Below are 6188 nucleotides of genomic sequence, written 5' to 3'. Positions count from 1 at the left end.
CTTTTTATTTAACCATTTTAAGGATTATAATGATATCTCATTGTGGTTTAATTTGCATTTCCCTAATTACTTTTTGTGTGCTTATTTGCCATCTGTATTTTTTTTTTTTTGGTCAAGTGATGGTTCAGATATTTTGCCTAGGTTATAATTGGTTTTTTTGTTAATAATTACTGAGCTGTGGAGCGCCTGGGTGGCACAGTCGGTTAAGTGTCAACTCTTGGTTTTGGCTCAGGTCGTGATCTCTGAGTGCTGAGACTGAGCCCCACGTTGGGCTCTGCATTTAGGACGGAGTCTGCTTGAGATTCTCTCTCCCTCTCCCTCTGCCCTTCCTGCTTGTGTTCTCTCTCTCTCCCTCTCTCTAAAATAAAGAAATAAATCTTTAAAAAAATAATTACTGAGTTGTAAATGTTCTTAATATATATCTGTTTACAGTCTTTCATCGGGTATCTATTTTGTTCCTATTTTTCTCCTAGTCTTGGGCTTGCTTGGTTTTTAGTTTTCTTTTTTTATAAAGATTTTATTTATTTATTTGACAGAGAGAGAAAGTGAGAGAGGGAACACAAGCAGGGGGAGTGGGAGGGGCAGGAGGAGCAGGCTTCCTGCCGAGCAGGGAGCCTGATGTGGAGCTCTATCCCAGGACCCTGGGACCATGACTTGAGCCAAAGGCAGATGCTTAATGATTGAGCCACCCAGATGTCCCAGTTTTTAATTTTCTCAATAGTGGTTTTTGTAGAGCAAAAATTTTTAATTTTGATGAAGTCCAACTTATTGAATTAATGTGTCTGATTTAAGAATGTTTGCCTCCTCCAAAGTTTTATTGTTTTGGTTCTTACATTTATCTCTATGATGCATTTTGAGTCGTTTTTGTGTTTGTAGTATAAAGTAAGGGTGAGGTTTATTTTGGTGCACCATTTGTTGAAAAGATTATCCTCTCTCATTTAACTGCCTTGACATCTTTGTTATGGGCCCTCTATTTTGTTCCACTGATCTATAAATATGTCTTTTCACCAATATCAAATTTTTTGGTTTATGATAACTTTATAATAACTCCTGAAATCAGGCCGTGTGAGTTCCCTTACTTTGTTCCTTAAAAAAAAATTATTTGGCCTGTTCTTTATGTTTTTGTACAAATTTTAAAGTCAGCTTGTCAATTTCTATAATTGAATACAAATTTAGATTATAATTTTTACATTTTTATGTAGTACAAAAATAAAATGTTGATGTTTGTTGACTATGATTAGTAGAATAAATCTAAAAGTTGCCTGACCATTTGGGATGGCAAATATGTGGGATAATCCTGTCATTCCTCATCATGGTCGAAGTCATGCATCAATCATGACATTCTTTCTCCAAGACTGTGTATACAGATGCTATTTATTTATTATTTATTAGCAGTGGTCCTATTTATTTAATACTATTTATTAGCAGTGGTCCTCAATGGACTCAGTTTACCTTTTCTGCAATAGAGGGAGTTCCTCCAGCAGTGATCAAGGGGTTGAGTTGACTAGCAAGGATTTTTCTTATGCTAAAGTCTGTCCATTTCTCATTCCTTATACCTGAATCTGCTAGGCCAAGGATATTCCATTTGTTTTGTAACTCAAATTCCAGGACCACTTTTGAATTTGTTGTACTAGAAAAGTTTATTTGCTTAAAAATTTTCCCTTTTGACTCTAGCCCATCCCTGAATGGGGGTTAAAGTGGAATCATTGTAATAGGGCCTTTAAGTAGTGTATCATGATTTAATTGCAGGGATTTTAACATTCTTGTAGGATCCTCTGTTCCCACTTCCTACCTCGAAGCCTAAGACCTTTGCTGACTCTGTGGTACAGGTGAGAATGTGTCCATTGTACTTACAGCCCTGATTTCTAGTCCACTCTACCCCTCTCCCAATCTGTATGTCACCTGGTGAGGCCAGTTCTCTTGCTACTAGTTTGCTATTTTAGCCATTTCAGACCACTGGACTGACCCAGTGCATTAAGGATACTCCTCCTTAATGCTGAACCACAGAAAACTTATTTATTTATTTTTTGGTTGTCATGACATTTGGAGAGGTAGAGGACAGGGTTCGAGACCTGGTAGGGAGCAGATGCTTCTATTGTTGATTATAAGCCTAATTGGAGCTAAAAATTATTGGGTCTCTTTGGTTTCTCCCTTGTGACCTCTCTGAGGGAATAGATGCCAGGAATTCAGGCTAGTTTGGTAAGGCAGGGTACCAGATGGATTCCATTTGTAGGTTGCTGAATTGAGAAGAGGTGATGATGGGATGTTTTGGTAGAACAGAGATGCAGATTTGGAGTTTAGGAGAAAGGTTTGCATTGGAGATTATTGATTTAGAAGGCATTTGCCTATAGGTGACTACTTAAGAGGCAATTGTAAATTGAAGTCACCATTTCAGGTGGGAATGTACACAGAAAGAAGCCTACAGCTGGACCTTGGGGATACTCACATTTGAGAGACTGAGGAAAACTGGGGACCAGTGAGTGCAAAAAGTTGAAAAAAAAATGATGGGGAGAAAAACAGCATTGTTGTATTAGGCTTCTTCCCAATTTCTGCTTGGCCAGAACTTTGCACCCTCAGCTTTTATAATAGTGATTGGCACGTAGTCAGTGCTTAACAAACTTTTGTTAAATGACTGACTGAATGGAATCCAAAAGAGATTTTCTAGGAGGAGCCCAGGGTCAACAGCCTCCAGTGTGGAAACAAGGCTGGAATGAATGAGGAAAGGTTTCTTTAAGAAAAGGGTTTTGGATCTGGGGGATTAGGAAATGACTAGTGAATTTACAATATGCAGATTATAAACACTTATCACCTCATGCTTAGATTATTAAAACATGTAAAATGCAGATGTAAGACTTGATTCCTTGGATGAATGTGATGATTCAGAGATATAACTTGTAAATGGTGTTAAGTACTTAGTCCAGCCTCTGGTTCATTCATTAAAATAATAGTTAACGAGTGTTTACTGTGGGCCAGGTGTGGTTACAATATCTGCAGATAGAACAGTGAATAAAATAGGTAAGGCTTGTGCATTCATGGACTTTATAGTCAACCTGGGATATTGACAGGTAATAACAGAGACATCTGAGAGTGACAGATGGTGTGCAGAAATCAAAGGATGATCGTCTGATAGCGTGATGGGAAGGCTATGTTAGGTATATTGGACTCGTAAGGCCTCTCTGAGGAAGTCATAGAAGCTAAGAGCTGAATGAAAAAAAGAGCCAGTATTAACTATTACTATTCTTCCCTTCTTCCTCTTTTTATTTCTGGTTCTTCCTCTTTCCTCTTCAACTGTCCCTCTGCCTTACACACTGGCTAATTTCATCACATGACTTTTCTGTTCAAAACCCTTCCATGCCTCCGTGAGTGACTTTGCAAGTTGTTATATGGACTCAGCCCGCAGAGGAAAGTGCTGCTCCGGTCTTACCAGCTGGCTGTCAGCTGTAGAAAAGGCATCCTTGCCCCAGGCAAAGGCATTTACACCTTCCAGGGAAACGTATGATTAGAGACAGCTGAGGGGCTGAGGTGGCGCAGATGCAGACACAGAGGAGGGGGTGGATAGAAAGCTAACTGGGACTTAATCTATTAGAAGAGGAAAGGCCTTTGAAAAGTGAATTAATGATATTTATAGCTGCATCGGGTAAGTAGCTGGCCAGAGTTCACTGATAATGAGGCTAGGGTTGAATTCCCATATGGACCAGAAAGCTTCATGTGGAGAAACCATGCTGTGTACTCCCTGGCTATGAGACTTAGGCAAACACATACCTCTCTGAACCTCAGTTCCCGTCTGAAATGGGGACATGTACCCCACCTGCCTGCCCATAATAAGGAACAAATGAAAATGGATAGTAATGTGCTTTTTTAAATTATAATTTTTAAATATGATCTTTTACTGTACAGTAATCTTATTACTGATTACATTATTATTTTCATGGTCTAGGCACCTTCCTTCCCTACTTGTTCTGCAGTGTATATCAGCTGGCTGTCTCTCTAGTGGATATTCAACCACACTGTGAATGTTCCTTATAAATCAATCAGTAGCCCTTCAATAGGCCCATTAGACTGACCCTGAGTTAGGAAGGTTATTTTCATAAAATGAATACAACCTACATTCTCAAGTGCTGGTGCTTGGGCTTATTCTACTCATTCCTGGCTAAATCTTTGTCTTACTTATTTTAATGTTTTTATACTTGATTGCAGTGCTTCTAACCACTAACCACTAGTGTGGATTTCTGTCTCCTCCTCATGAGTGAGTCCTAGGCTGAGTCCCCTCTGACCTTTGTCCTTTTGCCTGATCTCTAGAGAACTAGAAATCAGGTCATTTGGTATTCACTACTCAGTGATGACAACTAGAGGTCACATGTGCCTCCCCGCCAAACCCCTGCTCATCATGCATACCGCTAATTGATTATTGCACTACCTCCTATTGATGTGGTTTAACAGCTCTGACTAATATGGGTAATCACTGGTTACATGTGGCTATAGAGCACTTAATATTGATGAATGTTGTACAAGTAAAATACATGCAAGATCATGAAGACCTCACAAAAGAAAAAAATGTAAAATACCTCAATAATTTTTACATCTATTACAAGTTGAAATGATAATATTTTACATATATTGGGTTCAATAAAATACGCTATTAAACTTAATTTTACCTGTTTCTTTTAACAGGTAGAAAGGCAGAAGGCAGAAACAACCAACTGAGCCACCCAGGCGCCCCTCTTTTAACTTTTTTTTTAAGTGGCTACTAGAACATGTAAAATTAAAATGTGGCTCATATTTGTGGCTCATGTTCTATTTCTGCTGTATTTCTGCCTTCAAATCATAAGACAGTTCTCTAAGCATTTGATGAACAATAAACCAGAAATAAAAGGAGTTGTATTTTATGGGAGCAGGAGAGAGGTTGACACATTTTGAGTTTACATCTCAGAAGGAAATAAAAAGAACCTTGAATTTATCTAATTTAGTGGCTCCCCAAAATGTCTCTGTATTAGAAAGTCCTGGGCTTAAATTGGCAAGTTCTAGATTTCCAGGTTACACCCCTGGAGATTCTGAGAGATTAATAGGTCTAGGATGGGGCCCTGGATTGTGTGTTTTCTCCTCCTCCTCCTCCTTCTTCTTTTTTTTTTTCTTGTTTAGTTCTTATTTTATATGATGAACTTAACTCTGCAATCCAGCTAGAGTTGGAGGGGGATAAGAAAAATATGAAACCCACAGAACTGCGATGAGAACACAAAGATTATAGGATATTTTGAGCAGATGAGGGTGAAGAGGTGCTCATCTAAGCCACAGAAGGAATGGTCTGATGGTTAAAACACATCAGATTTATTAGATTTGTTCATGGTCAGCAATGGTGACCTTGCTGGTCTTGCTGTTCTTAGACCCAAAGTGCTCTATGGCTTCCACAATATTCATGCCTTTTTTTTAACTTGACAAAGACCAGGCTTGCCATCCAAGCACTCTGTCTTGGCAATGCAGAGGAAAAACTGGGAACCATTTGTGTTGGGTCCAGCATTTGCCATGGACAAGATGGAAGGACCCATATGCTTTAGGATGAAATTCTCATCATTAAATTTGTCCCCACAGATGGACTTGCCACAGTGCTAGTATGGCATGCGAAGTCACCATCCTGGCACAGAAATCCCAGAATAATCCTGTGAAAGCATGAACCTTTAGAACCAAATTCTTTCTCCGCAGTGCTCAGAGCATGAAAGTTTTGTGCTGTCTTTAGAACTTTGTTTGCAAACAGCATGAAGGAGATGTGGCCCAAGGGCTCGCCTTGCATGGCGATGTCTAAGAACACAGTGGGGTTGACCATGGCTGGGCAGTGCCGGTATCTGCCTGGATTGTGTATGTTCAGTAAACAGCCTGGGAGATTCTGATGTGCAGCCAGGTTTGAGAACCCCTGAGCTAGGACTTTTTTTACATTTCTATGAAGGGACTTTCCTGGGGTGACAGGTTGTTACTGGCAGAGCGAGGACCAGAGCACATATTCCTCATGGATTTTATTTTGTACCACCGATTCCAAGAGTATTTTGTACTGCTGTGGCCCAAGAGGCTTCCCAGAACTCAGGATGGAATGAGGAACTCAGGCTGCATCTCTGCAGGCGGGCACACTTCTCTTCTTTATTTGGAGAAAGCCCAGTTTGGCTTGGCAGCCCCCTCTGTTGTCAAAAATCCCCAGCACA

At 39.8% G+C, this 6188-nt stretch overlaps 1 pseudogene; it reads right to left on the bottom strand.

Annotated features, from left to right (window-relative positions):
- Positions 1-5328: 5328 nt before the first annotated feature.
- Positions 5329-5818, bottom strand: LOC112819728 (peptidyl-prolyl cis-trans isomerase A pseudogene; annotated as a pseudogene).
- Positions 5819-6188: the final 370 nt, after the last annotated feature.

The sequence above is a fragment of the Callorhinus ursinus genome, unplaced genomic scaffold (assembly GCF_003265705.2).
Source record: "Callorhinus ursinus isolate GAN/ISIS: 27379988/994484 unplaced genomic scaffold, GSC_fseal_2.0 scaffold3, whole genome shotgun sequence".
In the NCBI taxonomy this organism is placed as follows: domain Eukaryota; kingdom Metazoa; phylum Chordata; class Mammalia; order Carnivora; family Otariidae; genus Callorhinus; species Callorhinus ursinus.
The sequence above is the reverse complement of the archived record's forward strand: the minus strand, read 5'-3'. Positions and strand labels throughout refer to the sequence as shown.